The sequence below is a fragment of the Salmo trutta genome, chromosome 15, assembly GCF_901001165.1.
Source record: "Salmo trutta chromosome 15, fSalTru1.1, whole genome shotgun sequence".
NCBI lineage: Eukaryota > Metazoa > Chordata > Actinopteri > Salmoniformes > Salmonidae > Salmo > Salmo trutta.
In genome coordinates, this window is record NC_042971.1 from 4,845,191 (window position 1) to 4,864,181 (window position 18,991).

The window sequence follows — 18,991 nt, forward strand, 5'->3', positions numbered from 1 at the left end:
AAATCAAGCCTCCCAGGAACTATAGACCTTCCTCTGCTTTCTAAATGATCATACATATATCTCAATACCACTCCGTGATGTTCTATGATGGGCAGTGAAGGAACCCCAAGATACCGTTATATCAAAGCTTATTATCGAAATGTCAATCATCTAAGCATATTTCTATGAGGAACTATAGATCTATCTCTATGAGGAACTATAGATCTATCTCTAGGAGGAACTATAGATCTCTAGGAGGAACTATAGATCTCTAGGAGGAACTATAGATCTCTGTGAGGAACTACAGATCTCTGTTACTATCCAAACTTCAGATTAAGACACAGTCACACAACTCTCATATCACAGTCACACAATGCTATTCCCAAACATACCTAATCAATTAGTTTTTCAACAATATTTTAACCTGCAGGAATATTTTCTAATTTCTATCTCATACATAGTTCCTAGGATAATGAAACAAATACATTTACATCTTTCATTACTTCTAAAATGGGGTCCAGGTTTAGAATAATTACAGGTGCACCTTACTATCTTATACTATACCATAAATGGTCTTAATTAGTAAACACAGATTCTAGTTTTTATCCAGTTCACACAGATAGCTGACTCAGCCTCAGATTCTACTGACTGGGCCCTGTTTACACCTCCACACAGGAATACACACTCAGAGCCTACGAGGATTTTCAAAAACTCCACTTTGCGTGCTTCGCTCACCTCTTTCTTTTTTAAACTATGTTGGAGAATTGGTATCCACTCGGCTCGCTGCCTCTCAGATCAAAGGGTGGTTCATCTGCTCCGTTCCCAAAGTGTGGTCTCCCTGAGATCCCAAGTTAGAGGGATCCCTGGTGCACCATTTACCCAGGTCACCAGGAGCGGTCACCAAGTGAAGATTCACATCCCCAAATGTGGTTGTTAATTTCTTTAATATCAATTGAGGAGACAAACTTATCACACAAGTCAGAGTTATTATTAAACTAAATCTTTAATCACTTAATAAGGGAGCAGGTCAATACAACGCACAAATATAGGGTGAATCAATTGAGTGCTCTACAATAATGATCGCTGGTTGACAAATCACCCCCAGATGATTCTTTGAGAGATGAATCACCCCCAGATGATTCGTTGAGAGCCACGAGACAAAAGTACAAAGGTCTTTTACAGCCAAGATACACCCCTTTCAACCTACATGACGAACAACAGATGTATAGAACGGGTCACAAGGTTAAGATTTGTATGAAAGATACTTATAATTCTCAGCAGACAGTATCTGCTGTAAAAACAGTACTCTTTGTGTAGAGACCAGGGTCTGGCCCTGGGGTCATCTCTCCCTGGTACTATATAGAACAGAAACATTAACTCATGCTCTGGAATGCAGTCTCTTTAGGTTTTATCACCCAAAATACATTGTAAATCTCCTGACAGTGTTTTCTCCCAGAGGCCCATCGTCAGTAGAACACACAGACACAATAGTTATAAGAACCCTTTATTCTGTTGCATAAAACAACCATTTGATGCAATAAAAGAATTATAATATAATGTTGCAGTTTTGCTCTCTCAGTGTCCACTGAAAGTTGACTAATAACAACAACTGGGACCTAAAAGACACCCACCATGAGAACCACTAAATCTGCCCAAGAAGAGGCAAACAAAAGAAAAACCCACACCAAATTTAAGACAGGAAGCAAACCAAAAAGGTGGAGCAACTAAAGGTGTTGACTCTCCACATGTATCAAGACAACTGGAGCACTGGGCCAGACACTCTTAAATAGAACCTGGACCAGCTCAGGTGAAACACCTTCCCACTAACGAGATGGACAAGCCAGCACAGGTGTAACACATACTGACTAATGAGGTGACACCAATCAGTGCGTCCTACGTGCTAACGAGCTGTACGTGCTAACGAGCTAGACGTGCTAGACGTGCTAACGAGCTAGACGTGCTAACGAGCTAGATGTGCTACACGTGCTAACGAGCTAGACGTGCTAACGAGCTAGACGTGCTAAAGTCCAACCTCAAAACATAAAATGGAAAAACCAAAAAGACTAACACCTTAAAAGAAGGACTGTAACACCTTCCCCCTTAAAACCTTTTGAGGCTAGGTGGGACGTTAGCGTGCCCCCCGTGGCGCACCCTATCAACAGCAGGTGCATTTCAAGAGCGGCAAATTTGAAACCAAATAAATGTTCAAATTCAAATTTCTCAAACATACAACTAACTTACAGCCTTTGAAAGATAAACATCTTCTTAATCTAACCACGTTTACCGATTTCAAAAAGGTTTTACGGGGAAAGCATAAAGTTAGGTTATGTTAGGAGAGTACATTGACAATAGCTGTGTGCAATGCATTGTCGATTCAAAGACAGGCGTCACCAAAACCATACAATCAGCTAAAATTATGCACTAACCTTTTACAATCTCCATCAGATGACACTCCTAGGACATTATGTTAGACAATGCATGCATTTTTAGTTCTATCAAGTTCATATTTATATCTAAAAACAGCGTTTTACTATGGCGTTGATGTTCAGGAAATCGTTTCCCTCCAATACCGGCAGTCAAGTCATGACAACAAAATAATTAATTAATATTAGAAAACATTGCTAAAATATTATATTGTCATTCAAAGAATTATAGATTTACATCTCTTGAACGCAATGGACTTGTCAGATTTAAAATTAACCTTACTGGGAAATCACACTTTGCAATAATCTGAGCACTGCGCCAGAAAAATACGCATTGCGATACAGACTAACCGCCATGTTGGAGGAATCTAAAATCGAAAATACTATATAAATAATCCATTACCTTTGATTCTCTTCATCAGATGTCACTTCCAAAGAGTCCCAGGTCCATAACGAATGTAGTTTTGTTCAAAAAAGCTCATCATTTATGTCCAAAAACCTCCGTGTTGTAGCACATGATCTAAGCCAGCCGGACTTCACTTCACTTCAAGAACGGAAAAAATATATTTCCGTTCGTTCAAACATGTCAAACGTTGTATCGCATAAATCATTAGGGCCCTTTTTAACCAGAACATGAATAAAATTCAAGGCGGACCATTGGGTTTTCTTTTAAAACGTTTCGGAATGAGAGTACCCACCATCAAATCGTGCGCCAGGGGTCTAATGGGCCATCACGTTCCATGACTCTTATTCGGTCAGATCTCACTGTAGAAGACTCAAAACACTTTGTAAAGGCTGGGGACATCTTGTGGAAGCAATAGGAAGTGACAGAATATTCCTAACCCCCTTTGTTTTTCAATGGCATAGGCTCAAAGTCAATTCAACACATCAGGTATCCACTTCCTGTCAGAATCTGTCTCAGGGTTTTGCCTGCCAAATGAGTTCTGTTATACTCACAGACACCATTCAAACAGTTTTTGAAACTTTAGGGTGTTTTCTATCCATATATAATAAGTATATGCATATTGTAGTTACTGGGTAGGTGTAGGAGGCAGTTAAAAATGGGCACATATTTTTTCAAAAAATTCTCAATACTGCCCCCTAGCCCCAACAGGGTAGTTTGCTCACCACCAACAGAAAACAACTTCCATTTCTCATTATAATCAACTACAATGCTTCACCTTCACCAACTGGCTGTCAACAATTAAAAATATTTCTACGTGTAGCTCAGTTGGTAGAGCATGGTATTTGCAATGCCAGGGTTGTGGGTTTGATTCCCAAGGGGGATCAGTACGGAGAAAAAAATGTATGAAATTCAGCATTCACTACTGTAAGTCGCTCTGGATAAGAGCGTCTGCTAAATGATGTAAATGTAATATACAATCGTATTATTTTTCACCTTTTTCTTTCTATAGAATCCTAAAACTCACTAGCTTCTAGAACTCTGGTCCCCTTGGAACGAGCCCAAACAAAACTCATCTCCAATACGGGAAAACATGCAGTCAAAATAAATTGTGATCCATGGCAACACACTGGCTAAATGCAAAACAAATCTTTTTGACTGCCCACCCTTGAGGCAATCAGCAACTAAGTTGTCCTTACCACGGACATGTCTGATTTCAAGAGGAAACTCCTGCAATATCCGTAGTAACTTTCCACCTCATTGCAGAGCTTCTCTCTCTTTTCAGGGTTCACTAGATAGGCATGTTGTTGGATCGGGGCCCAGTTCCCAATGTCATGCTCTAGTACATTTGGGTTGGCACATCTGAGAATGAACCCTGATATTCTAAAAGCAGGGCAACATTGTCAATATAATTGTCCCCAAAAATTGTCAGTTGGTCATATAAATAATTAGGATTACTAAATGTAAATATGAATACCAAATGTACACCCCTTTGTTAATATGTATTGTCAACAATTAACTTAATGGTGAGGCATGGAATAATAAAACATGTATATTTTGTCAGGCTGAATGTTTGAAATATGAGGTGATTTAAAATCATGCTTCTTCAGGAGTGGAATAAAGACAATTATCACTTGAATGTTGTCAAGAAATACTGGAGTGATGTCAGATTGTTAATCAAATTGATTATAGACCAACCTATTATACTGCGTCCATGTGTTTAGGCCGCAAGTACGTTGAAATTAAGTTGTTTTCAAGTCAATGAAAAAACAACCCGAAAAGACATCTTCTCAACTTTCACTTTCAACTAAAACTGAACTGTATATTGGATGTCGGGCATAGTTTGATTTTCAACGTCTTTTCAATTACATTTGGGTGTCCAAATCCATAACCAATATGCAGAAACAGTTTGTGGTGTATTGAAAACCTAAACATAAAATGTGCTATATACACAAACATATGCCACAATAATCATATTACTTGTTTTTTTTAAACAAGCACCTTATAAACTGCACAAGCACCAGAAACGCTGTTGTTTTCACAAGCAGCAATAAATCACTGATATCAATTAGGGGGGAAATCAGGTTGTACATGCTGTTGAAACTAACACAACTAAACAAAACACATGGAAATGGGAGATATATTTGACCTCACTGGTTAGAGGACAACCTGCAGAAGACAGTCAGCTACATTTTGGAGTGATGCATTTAAATGTAGGGGTCACTAAACAAAGGAACACAACACCTATTTGTCATCACTCATCGATATAATGCTAAAATCATTTGTGTGACAGGAGGGAGATGAGGTTGCACGTCCTGTTAAAACTAACAGCTCAAAAAACACACGGAATCTGGGAATAATGTGTACATCCCTGGTTAGAGGACCATTTGTAGAAAACAGCTAGCTACATTTTGAAGTGTTGCATTTTGATTCAAGTGGGTCACCAACGTGGTAAGTGGAACGACCCTTTCAGAGCCTGAATTTTCCCCCTGAGGCTAATATCCATATCATGTTGAAATCAATAGAACAGGGGACAAACGTTTAGGTTTCTACATTGTGACATCATTAAAATACTCCTTCGACAATGTTAAAACATTCTACATTGTGACATTAATTCATTGATATCATGAAACTACTCCTTCATGGATTTTCTGATATTTGATCAGAGATTTTTTATCAGATTATGTCTGGTCACAGCTATGAGATTTCTCTCCCGTGTGTGTTCTCTGGTGTAGAGTCAGATTGCGAGATGTAATAAAACTCTTCCCACTTTGATCACAGCTATACGGTTTCTCTCCTGTGTGTATTCTCTGGTGTATTCTCAGATTGCTAGATCCTGTAAAACTCTTCCCACATTGATCACAGCTATAAGGCTTCTCTCCTGTGTGTATTCTCTGGTGTATTCTCAGATTGCTAGATCCTGTAAAACTCTTCCCACATTGATCACAGCTATAAGGCTTCTCTCCTGTGTGTATTCTCCTGTGTACAGTCAGCTTCCCAGATTGACCAAAACTCTTCCCACAATGATCACAGCTATAAGATTTCTCTCCTGTGTGTGTTCTCTGGTGTATTGTCAGATTGCAAGATCCTGTAAAACTCTTCCCACATTGATTACAGCTATAAGGCTTCTCTCCTGTGTGTGTTCTCCTATGTACAGTCAGCTTCCCAGATTGACCAAAACTCTTCCCACACTGATCACAGCTATAAGGCTTCTCTCCTGTGTGCATTCTCCTGTGTACAGTCAGCTTCCCAGATTGACCAAAACTCTTCCCACATTGATCACAGCTATAAGGCTTCTCTCCTGTGTGTATTCTCTGGTGTAGAGTCAGATTGCTAGATGCAGCAAAACTCTTCCCACAATGATCCCAGCCATAAGATTTCTCTCCTGTGTGTGTTCTCTGGTGTCGAGTCAGAATGCTAGATGTAATAAAACTCTAGCCACATTGATTACAGCTAAAATACTTCTCTCCTGTGTGTATTCTCTGGTGTAGAGTCAGATTGCTAGATGCAGCAAAACTCTTCCCACAATGATCCCAGCTATAAGATTTCTCTCCTGTGTGTGTTCTCTGGTGTCGAGTCAGAATGCTAGATGTAATAAAACTCTAGCCACATTGATTACAGCTAAAATACTTCTCTCCTGTGTGTATTCTCTGGTGTAGACTCAGATTGCTAGACGCAGCAAAACTCTTCCCACATTGATCACAGCTATAAGATTTCTCTCCTGTGTGTGTTCTCTGGTGTAAAGTCAGCTGGCCAGATGTAGTACAACTCTTCCCACATTGATTACAGCTATAGGATTTCTCTCCTGTGTGTATTTTCTGGTGTAGAGTCAGACTGCTAGATGCAGCAAAATTCTTCCCACATTGATTACAGCTATAAGATTTCTCTCCTGTGTGTATTCTCTGGTGTAGAGCCAAACTTGTAGATGCCGCAAAACTCTTCCCACATTGATCACAGCTATAAGGTTTCTCTCCTGTGTGTGTACTCTGGTGTAATGTCAGCTGGCCAGATTGAACAAAACTCTTCCCACATTGATCACAGCTATAAGGTTTCTCTCCTGTGTGTGTTCTCTGGTGTAAAGTCAGCTGGCCAGATTGAACAAAACTCTTCCCACATTGATCACAGCAATAAGGTTTCTCTCCTGTGTGTGTTCTCTGGTGTAAAGTCAGCTGGCCAGATTGAACAAAACTCTTCCCACATTGAGCACAGCTATAAGGTTTCTCTCCTGTGTGTATTCTCTGGTGTAAAGTCAGTTGGCCAGATGTAGTAAAACTCTTCCCACATTGAGCACAGCTATAAGGTTTCTCTCCCGTGTGTATTCTCTGGTGTGATTTTAAATGTCCAGAAGAAACAAAACTCTTCCCACAGTCAGAGCAGCAGTGAGTTCTCTTCCCTGTGGGTCTCTGTGGGTGTTTCTTGAGGTGTTCTAATGTGGAGAGACTCTTCTCTGCCTTGTCAGCATCATGAGGTTGTTGAGGCTCCCCAGAGGATCCACGATAGTCACGTCTCTCTCCTGTGTGAACAACAAAGTCAGACAGATGTTTAAAGGCCCACAACAGCAGTAATCCACTGTAAAAGGTGATGCCAACAGCGTAGCCATGATGTTGTACAACAATTGACATCTGTAATGAATGTTACAATTATTTGACAATTGTCTTAAAATGAGCAAGAAAAGTCATATTTTGTCTTTTCACAATAGTAGTAAAATCGATGATTGTATGCTAGAAGAAAGTTAATGTTGCTGAAATCCTAAGGAGTGTGCCAGACGACTTTTGGTCTCCAATATAGGCCCCTTTCTGTGTTTAATAAAATTGCGTCACGAGGGCGATGCACACACAATTTGATTGCAGAAACATCTCCCTGCTAATGAGGAAACCAATAGTTATGGATGTAGTATATCTGCCTGGAGCAAAAATGGTGATCAAAGATTTTAGATTTTTACAATGTCTTCAGAATGTGAACGGGGGAAAACTCAGGGCAGTAACCTCCATTTCCAGGTTGCTTATGAGTGCATTTCACACTACTTTGGATTATAATTGTAAGGATTCTTTGAATGTCCTGCATAAAATAATGTTTGTCATCATCGCAAATCAACCTCTTTGTACTTAAAAAACACTTCAACCAGTAAAACGCTTTTAACTCAAAAATGGCGCCGGAGGAGATGGCCGTCTCCTAACCAATTGTGCTATTATGTGTTTTCTTTCCCGATATTTGTAAATTATTTTGTACATAATGTTTCTGCAGAAAAGAGCTTCTGGATATCAGGACAGCGATCACTCACCTCAGATTAGACAAAGATTTTTTCAACAACAACAAGCAGGACTCAGACTATATTCTCCAAACACTCCACAGGGCCGACATCCCAATTATTCGCAAAAGGAAGCGACGCAGAGGACGAAGAGCCGGATGCCTAGTCCGGACCCGCAGAAGGCGAGTAGGAAAGCTGCCGTTACCGTCAATATTACTCGCCGAAGTGCAATCATTGGACAATAAACTAGACAAGGTACGATCACGAATATCCTACCAACGGGACATCAAAAACTGTAATATCCTATGTTTCACGGAATTGTGGCTGAATGACGACATGGATATTCAGGTTGCGGGATATAAGCTGCACCGGCAAGATAGAACAGCACACTCTGGTAAGACGAGGGGGGGCGGTCTGTGCATATTTGTAAACAACAGCTGGTGCACGAAATCTAAGGAAGTCTCTAGATTTTGCTCGCCTGAAGTAGAGTATATTGTGATAAATTGCAGGCCACACTACTTGCCTAGAGAGTTCTCAGCTATACTTTTCGTGGCTGTTTATTTACCACCACAGACAGATGCTGGCACTAAGACCGCACTCAGTCAGCTGTATAAGGAAATAAGCAAACAGGAAACCGCTCACCGAGAGGCGGCGCTCCTAGTGGCCGGAGATTTTAATGCAGGGAAACTTAAATCAGTTCTACCAAATCTCTATCAACATGTTAAATGTGCAACCAGAGGGGAAAAAAATACTAGATCACCTGTACTCCACACACAGAGACAAAGCTCTCCCTCACCCTCCATTTGGTAAATCCGACCACAACTCTATCCTCCTGATTCCTGCTTACAATCAAAAATTAAAGCAGGAAGCACCAGTGACTCGGTCTATAAAAAAATGGTCAGATGAAGCAGATGCTAAACTACAGGACTGCTTTGCTATCACAGACTGGAACATGTTCCGGGATTCTTCCGATGACATTGAGGAATACACCACATCAGTCACTGGCTTTATCAATAAGTGCATTGAGCACGTTGTCCCCACAGTGACTGTACGTACATACCCCAACCAGAAGCCACAGGCAACATTCACACTGAGCTAAAGGGTAGAGCTGCCGCTTTGAAGGTGTGGGACTCAAACCAGGAAGCTTACAAGAAATCCCGCTATGCCCTGTGACGAACCATCAAACAGGCAAAGCATCAATACAGGGCTAAGATTGAATCATACTACAGCGGCTCCGACGCTCGCCGGATGTGGCAGGGCTTGCAAACTATTACAGACTACAAAGGGAAGCACAGCCGCGAGCTGCCCAGTGACACGAGCCTACCAGACGAGCTAAATCACTTCTATGCTCGCTTCGAGGCAAGCAACAACGAGGCATGCATGAGAACATCAGCTGTTCCGGACGACTGTGTGATCACGCTCTCCGTAGCCGATGTGAGTAAGACCTTTAAACAGGTCAACATACACAAGGCTGCAGGGCCAGACGGATTACCAGGACGGATTACCAGGACGATTACCAGGACGAGAGCTGTAGCACTCCAGACTGCATGTGCTGACCAACTGGCAGGTGTCTTCACTGACATTTTCAACATGTCCCTGATTGAGTCTGTAATACCAACATGCTTCAAGCAGACCACCATAGTCCCTGTGCCCAAGAACACAAAGGCAACCTGCCTAAATGACTACAGAGCTGTAGCACTCACGTCCGTAGCCATGAAGTGCTTTGAAAGGCTGGTAATGGCTCACATCAACACCATTATCCCAGAAACCTAGACCCACTCCAATTTGCATACCGCCCAAAAAGATCCACAGATGATGCAATCTCTTTTGCACTCCAGACTGCCCTTTCCCACCTGGACAAAAGGAACATTTATGTGAGAATGCGATTCATTGACTACAGCTCAGCGTTCAACACCATAGTACCCTCAAAGCTCATCACTATGCTAAGGAACCTGGGACTAAACACCTCCCTCTGCAACTGGATCCTGGACTTCCTGATGGGCCGCCCCCAGGTGGTGAGAGTAGGTAGCAACACATCTGCCAAGCTGATCCTCAACACTGGAGCTCCCCAGGGGTGCGTGCTCAGTCCCCTCCTGTACTCCCTGTTCACCCACAACTGCATGGCCAGGCACGACTCCAACACCATCATTAAGTTTGCTGACGACACAACAGTGGTAGGCCTGATCACCGACAACGACGAGACAGCCTATAGGAAGGAGGTCAGAGACCTGGCCGGGTGGTGCCAGAATAACAACCTATCCCTCAACTTAACCAAGACTAAGGAGATGATTGTGGACTACAGGAAAAGGAGAACCGAGCACGTCCCCATTCTCATCGATGAGGCTGTAGTGGAGCAGGTTGAGAGCTTCAAATTCCTTAGTGTCCACATCAACAACAAACTAGAATGGTCCAAACACACGAACAGTCGTGAAGAGGGCACGACAAAGCCTATTCCCCCTCAGGAAACTAAAAAGATTTGGCATGGGTCCTGAGATCCTCAAAAAGTTCTACAGCTGCAACATCGAGAGTATCCTGACCGGTTGCATCACTGCCTGGTACGGCAATTGCTCGGCCTCCGATCGCAAGGCACTTCAGAGGGTTGTGCGTACGGCCCAGCACATTACTGGGGCGAAAAGTGGGAGGTGTGGTCAAGAAACACTGGCATATTTTATCATCGGACCCAACTTTGCCGGCCGAATTTAAAAATCCACCACTTATTGTGTATAGGAGAGGTCGCAATTTACGCGATAAATTGGTTCATGCCAACTGCTAGCCACAAAAGAAAATCAGCCAGGCTCTTCTACCAAATGGTAGCTATAAATGCAGAGGATGCGCACAATGCAACAATATGATGAGGTGTGAATATTTCTGCCACACCCACACAGGAAAACGGTTCCAAATAAATTATATCATTACGTGTTCCGCCACCCATGTTATTTACATTATTAAATGTCCATGTGGGCTCTGCTATGTCGGTAAGACCTCCCGCTCTCTCAAACAGAGAATTAGTGAACATAAAAGTTCAATCAGGCGAAATGACAGGGATTATCCAGTCGCAGTACATTTTAATGACCTAAAGCATGACATTTCTACCTTTAGATTTTGTGGCATAGAGAAAGTCAAGATATCAGACAGGGGAGGTGATATTAATAATACTCTGAGCAAAAGAGAATGTTTTGGATTTTCACCCTCCAACACATTATTTGCTAAAGGACTTAATGATGAAATGCCTATGTATGTTATGTTGTGAATTTCAACATGAATTATGTGCCTATTTAAGATAATTCTGATGCTTTTCGTACGACGTACCCAATGATTAATGAAAACTTGCTATGTCCTCATTGTGGTTTTATGGACGTGTTTAATGCGTCTTATTAATACACTTTTGTAGTGTTTTTTTTGTTTTATCTTTATTTTAACAGGGAAAACAGACTGAGACCTGGATCTCTTTTACGGCTGTGCCCTGTGTAAACATGTTGACATATACAGTTTTAGGCATACAGACAAGAACATTTCAAACATTTCAAAGACACAATTCAACAGAAACAATCACAGATAACATCATATTGATCCTCCATAACATTTTTAAAATGGGCAAGGGACACCAGAGTGTCTAACTTAAGTTGGATCTGCAGTTTGTTCCATAAATAAGGCGCAAAGGAACTAAAGGCAGTCCTACCCAACTCTGTGGAGACCGCAGGAGTCTCTAATGTAATCCACATCTGTGATCTGGTTTTAAAATTTGTATATCTAGTGGAAATTAATGATGATATATATGGAGGTAGTTTTAAAACAAGCGCTTTATAAATAAACAAGAGAGCATGTTGCTCTCGCCTCACAGATAGGGGCCCAACCCACATGTTGATAAAGGATACAGATGAGTTTTGTAAATATCACCCGTGATAAACCTGAGTGCACAATGGTAAATAGCATCCAGTGGTTTTAATGTGTTTGCCGATGCATGCATATAGATAATATCACCATAATCTAAAACGGACATAAAAGTAGCCTGCACAATTTGTTTTCTATTTACAAAGGACAGACAAGCCCTGTTTCTATAAAGGAACCCTATCTTGAATTTGAGCTTTTTTCCCAATTCAGTAACATGTTTTTTAAAAGAAAGCCTATCATCTAACCATACCCCTAAATATTTATATGCAGAGACCTGTTTGATTTGAGTACCATCCAAGCTAGTGATTACAAAAGTGTTTCTAACTGAGAGTTTAGACCTAGAAAAAAACATGACATTTGTTTTCTTAGCGTTTAAAACAAGTTTAAGCTGTAAAAGAGACCCCTGTAGTATCCTAAAATCAGACTCCAACTGCATTAAAGCTTGGTCCGCTGTTGGAGCAATAGAGTACATCACTGTGTCATCTGCATATAAATGGAATTTACAATATCCGACATCATCACCAATGTTGTTTACATAAAGTGAGAACAATAGTGGGCCAATTATTGAACCCTGAGGGACCCCTTTAAGTAACTGTAAGGAGTCAGACTTGACCCCGTCGACCATGACGGCCTGAGTGCTATCTTTAAGATAGTCATAAAACCATCGGCAGGCATCCGTGCCCACTCCTATAGATGACAGCTTACTCAAAAGGATAGCATGGTCTACAGTGTCAAAAGCTTTTGACAAATCTACAAACAACGCAGCACAGTGCTTTCTATCATCTAAGGCATTTGCAATATCATTTACAACAAGCATAGTGGCCGATGTGGTACTGTGTTTGGATCTAAAACCAGATTGATTGGTGCTAAGAATACTGTTAGCAGAAAGAAAAGACTAATTGTTTGTTGACTATAGATTCTAGGATCTTTGCCAGACAAGGGAGCCTAGAGATGGGTCGATAGTTATCCAAATCACTACCGTCACCTCCCTTATGTAACGGCAGAACAAAAGCTGCTTTCCACACCTTAGGGATAATTCCTGTGCTTAATGTTAGATTAAAAATGTGTGTCACTGAACCAGCAATGATAGGTGCAGCACACTTAAGTAAGAACGGGTCTAAATTGTCAGCGCCTAAGGATTTCTTAGTATCAATGGCACACAGGGCAGCTAGAACCTCTGCTTCGGTTATTTTCTGGAAACTAAAAACAGGGTTACCATTTTTCAGAGTAACGGTTGAAAAGCAAGACGAAAAATCAACTAACTGGCCAGTGCCACAATGGCCACTTTTCCTTTCAAATAAAAAACCAGCAGAGATGAAAGGCATATTGTTATGTTTGGTAGCACTTATTTATTTTTCCTTTGCCTCCAACCCCTTTCCATGCGTGGAACGGATGTGGGTGGGGCTAGGTCTACATAGGGGTGCTGATTTAAAAAAATTCACAAAAGCTCTGACGAAGGCCGATACGTAAAGCTAATTAAATATCAGTGATACTATCGAGAGCAGTGTGCGGTTTCCTTTCTCCTACATCCTGTTTCAACTGTTGCCATGCACCTGCAAAAAGATTGATCAGATGTGCGAGTGCCTTTTGAATTTTGTAACAGTAGTTATAGTCAAAGTTACACTCCCTTTCAGTCGGTCAACTTCGGTACAACATTCTATGGGGAAATACAATCATTCCCCATGCCAACCCAAATCCACGGATACTAAATGAAATGGCCCCTGGCAGACCACCCAGACCTGACACCGCAAGATCTTTCTTTCTTTCTCTCAGAGGACCATGCCTCAGGACTACCTGGCATGATGATTCCTTGCTGTCCCCAGTCCACCTGGCCGTGCTGCTGCTCCAGTTTCAACTGTTCTGCCTGCGGCTATGGAACCCTGACCTGTTCACCGGAAGTGCTTGTTGCACCCTCGACAACTACTATGATTATTATTATTTGACCATGCTGGTCATTTATGAACATTTTAACATCTTGACCATGTTCTGTTATAATATCCACCCGGCACAGCCAGAAGAGGACTGGCCACCCCTCATAGCCTGGTTCCTCTCTAGGTTTCTTCCTAGGTTTTGGCCTTTCTAGGGAGTTTTTCCTAGGGAGTTTTTCCTAGCCACCGTGCTTCTTTCACATGCATTGCTTGCTGTTTGGGGTTTTAGGCTGGGTTTCTGTACAGCACTTTGAGATATTAGCTGATGTACGAAGGGCTATATAAATACATTTGATTTGATGATGCGTCAGGTTGTCAATTTATTAATTGTCTTTTGTTTGAAACAGTCCTGTCAATGTTGAGTAAGGACGCACACCTGATTACGCATATAGAAGTAGGACTAGTCTACCTGGCCTGCACACAAATGTAGGTCTATAAATGTGCCCATTTGGGATGTCTGAAAGTATTTCTACCTGGTCGAGAATAATTTTTATTTTATTAAAACACGTGGGTGGTGTTTATATATGGAAAAATACACATTAGAAATGTTCAACCAATCGATTGTTTGAGACATCACTACAGACCCTGGTTCGAATCCTGACTGTATCCCAACTGGCCGTGACTGGGAGTCCCATAGGGAGGCGCACAATTGGCCAAGCGTCGTCCGGTTTTGGCCGGTGTAGGCCATCATTGTAAAAAAGAATTTGTTCTTAACTGACTTGTCTAGTTAAATAAAGGTTACATTTGAAAAATGTAATAAAACATAGAGCATTCAGAAAGTTCAGACCCCCTCCCCTTTTCCACATTTTGTTAAATTACAGCTTTATTCAAATGTTTAATGCCCATCCAAGAGACTGTCGACCAATCATGTTCACATTGTCATGCTGTGACACGCAGTTCCTAAAATACACGTTATAAACTAAGCTAATTGTCCCAAAATCCCTTTTAAAAAGTCAGGGTACGAGTGAGAAACCGTCAAGGCACCAACTTTGAGAAGGTTCTAAAACAAAGGTTTCAAACCAATTCATGAATGTTATTGAATCATATAAATGTTATTGAATCTAGGTATGTTTCACCCTTAATGTAATTGAATCTAGGTATACAGTTGAAGTCGGAAGTTTACATACACATTAGCCAAATACATTTAAACTCAGTTTTTCACAATTCCTAACATTTAATCCGAGTGGAAATTCTTCCCTGTCTTAGGTCAAGTAGGATCACCACTATTTTAAGAATGTGAAATGTCAGAATAATAGTAGAGAGAATGATTTATTTTAGCTTTTATTTCGTTCATCACATTCCCAGTGGGTCAGCAGTTTACATACACTCAATTAGCATTTGGTAGTATTGCCTTTAAATTGTTTAACTTGGGTCAAACGTTTCAGGTAGCCTCCCACAAGCATCCCACAATAAGTTGGGTGAATTTTCGCCCATTCCTCCTGACAGAGTTGGTGTAACTGAGTCAGGTTTGTAGGTCTCCTTCCTCGTACACGCTTTTTCAGATCTGCCCACAAATGTTCTATAGGATTGAGGTCAGGGCTTTGTGATGGCCATTCCAATACATTGTTGTCCTTAAGCCATTTTGTCCATATGGAAGACTCACTTGCAACCAAGCTTTAACTTCCTGACGGATGTCTTGAGATATTGCTTCAATATATCGACATACTTTTCCTTCCTCATGATGCCATCTATTTGGTGAAGTGCACTAGTCCCTATTGCAGCAAAGCACCCCCACAATATAATGCTGCCACCCCTGTCCTTCACAGTTGGGATGGTGTTCTTCGGCTTGCAAGCATCCCCCTTTTCCCTCCAAACATAACGATGGTCATTATGGCCAAACAGTTCTATTTTTGTATAATCAGACCAGATGACATTTTTTCAAAATGTACAATCTTTGTCCCCATGTGCAGTTGCAAACCGTAGTCTGGCTTTTTTTATGGCAGTTTTGGAGCAGTGGCTTCTTCCTTGCTGAGCGGCCTTTCAGATATAGGACTCGTTTTACTTTGGATATAGATACTTTTGTACCTGTTTCCTCCAGCATCTTCACAAGGTCCTTTGCTGTTGTTCTGGGATTGATTTGCTCTTTTCGCACCAAAGTACGTTCATCTCTAGGAGACAGAACGCGTCTCTATCCTGAGCGGTATGACAGCTGCGTGGTCCCATGGTGTTTATACTTGCGTACTCTTGTTTGTACAGATGAACGTGGTACCTTCAGGCGTTTGGAAATTGCTCCCAAGGATGAACCAGACTGAGGTCTTGGCTGATTTCTTTTGATATTCCCATGATGTCAAGCAAAGAGGCACCGAGTTTGAAGGTATGCCTTGAAACACATCCACAGGTACACCTCCAATTGACTCAAATGATGTCAATTAGCCTATCAGAAGCTTCTAAAGCCATGGCATAATTCTCTGGAATTCTCCAAGCTGTTTAAAAGGCACAGTCAACTTAGTGTATGTAAACTTCAAACCCACTGGAATTGTGATACAGTGAATTATAAGTGAAATAATCTGTCTGTAAACAACTGTTGAAAAAAGTACTTGTGTCATGTGTAACAGTGTAGGTTCCGTCCCTCTCTTCGCCCCAACCCGGGCTCGAACCAGGGACCCTTGCACACATCAACAACTGACACCCACCGAAGCATCGTTACCCATCGCGCCACAAGAGCCACGGCCCTTGCAACGCAAGGGGAAACCCTACTTCAAGTCTCAGAGCGAGTGACATCACCGATTGAAACGCTATTAGCGCGCACCACCGCTAACTAACTAGCCATTTCACATCGATTACACTCACCCCCCCTTTGACCTCCTCCTTTTCCGCAGCAACCAATGATCCGGGTCAACAGCATCAATGTAACAGTGTAGGTTCCGTCCCTCTCTTCGCCCAAACCCAGGCTCGAACCAGGGACCCTTGCACGCATCAACAACTGACACCCACCACAGCATCGTTACCCATCGCGCCACAAGAGCCACGGCCCTTGCAATGCAAGGGGAAACCCTACTTCAAGTCTCAGAGCGAGTGACGTCACCGATTGAAACGCTATTAGCGCGCACCACCGCTAACTAACTAGCCATTTCACATCGGTTACACTCACCCCCCCCTTTGACCTCCTCCTTTTCTGCAGCAACCAATGATCCGGGTCAACAGCATCAATGTAACAGTGTAGGTTCCGTCCCTCTCTTCGCCCAAACCCAGGCTCGAACCAGGGACCCTTGCACGCATCAACAACTGACACCCACCACAGCATCGTTACCCATCGCGCCACAAGAGCCACGGCCCTTGCAATGCAAGGGGAAACCCTACTTCAAGTCTCAGAGCGAGTGACGTCACCGATTGAAACGCTATTAGCGCGCACCACCGCTAACTAACTAGCCATTTCACATCGGTTACACTCACCCCCCCCCTTTGACCTCCTCCTTTTCTGCAGCAACCAATGATCCGGGTCAACAGCATCAATGTAACAGTGTAGGTTCCGTCCCTCTCTTCGCCCCAACCCGGGCTCGAACCAGGGACCCTTGCACACATCAACAACTGACACCCCACGAAGCATCGTTACCCATCGCGCCACAAAAGCCACGGCCCTTGCAACGCAAGGGGAAACCCTACTTCAAGTCTCAGAGCGAGTGACGTCACTGATTGAAACGCTATTAGCGCGCACCACCGCTAACTAACTGGCCATTTCACATCGGTTACACATGCACAAAGTAGATGTCCTAAGCGACTTGCCAAAATTACAGTTAGTTAACAAGAAATGTGTGGAGTGGTTGAAAAACGAGTTTTAATGACTCCAACATAAGTGTATTTAAACTTCCATTTGACAACAATTTGACCCCCACAGCAAATCTTAACTGGCAATTATAGAATATACTATATAGCCTTGAAATCAGGTTAAAACTATAATTTTGACCTCATGGGTGGCCAGTCCTTGTATTTATAGTGTAGTCAATTCAGGGGGTAGCCCTTAGCTGGACTCAAACCCGGGTCCAGCAACTGTCAAGCCAACACCTTAAAACTGTTACACCAAGATGTCTGAACTTCTTGACGAGGTCCCTAGGTTTTGGATTAAGGTTGATACAATAGCTTCCTCTATGAATTTGAGAGTGGTTACATTTCTCCAGCCCCCATCCCTCAGATGTTTACCAAACCAAGTCTCTGGACAGCCATTTTGTTTCTGTTTAAAACCTAGGTTACCCCTTTAAATAAGCCACACAATCAACCAATCAATCTGCAGTTCAAACAATAACAAAGTTGTAATTCCATCACTGTTTTGGTAATAAGATGATGATGGGGCTGGAGAAATGTAACTAATTTCAAATTCATAGACAGACCTACGGATGCAAAGACTGACCATCCATGACATCAACATTATAGTTTTAACCATGTTGAGGCTATACAGTGTTGGTTTACATTGTTTCTAAACATTGGAGTAAAAAAAGCTTATATTCTGATGGGGTACAACAGTTGAACTAAGCTCATGAGGCATGTGTTATATTCTTCAACAATCAATGGCTATAAATTAATAATTTAAAAGTCACAATAAGGATGTAGCTATTGGATATTTCCGCTTTAACACCACACATCAGTTCAACAACTGCAGAGTTTGTGCCTCTGTATCTAAGACAGTACTTACTAGTGTTAATCAGGGAACGGTTTCTCAAACCCATCTTATGGCTGAGTTCACCGTTAGAACCATTGGACGCCTTAAGATGCGTTTGGGAAACCGGGCCCAGATGTCCAGTTTCCTCCTCTTCTTCCTCCTCCTTTATCGATGTAACAGTCATCCCCCCTCTTCCTCTTTCACTCCATAAACTGCATCTTCCTCCTCTTGTTTTACTGTAACATCCTCCTCCTCTTTCACTCTGAACGCGTCTTTTTCTTCTTTCACAGTAACGGCCTCACCCTCTACTTCTTGTTTTACTGTGATGTTCTCATCTTCTTTAGCAGGAGGAGAGTAGCTCAGTGACCGCATGGTCGGGGATGTTAGCTAGCTAGGCTAATGCTAACTTAACCAGCCCGCTAACTGAATAATAATAACAACAACACCGTAAATATGAAATTAAAACGGATAACTAACTAGACGACAGAAGTCGTTTTAAAACACAGTGGCTAATATACACTAACG

At 42.0% G+C, this 18,991-nt stretch overlaps 1 pseudogene; it reads right to left on the reverse strand.

The window, feature by feature from the left end:
* Positions 1-5,444: 5,444 nt before the first annotated feature.
* The window catches only part of LOC115149594 (zinc finger protein 2 homolog), a 73,139-nt pseudogene continuing 59,592 nt past the window's right edge, over positions 5,445-18,991 (reverse strand).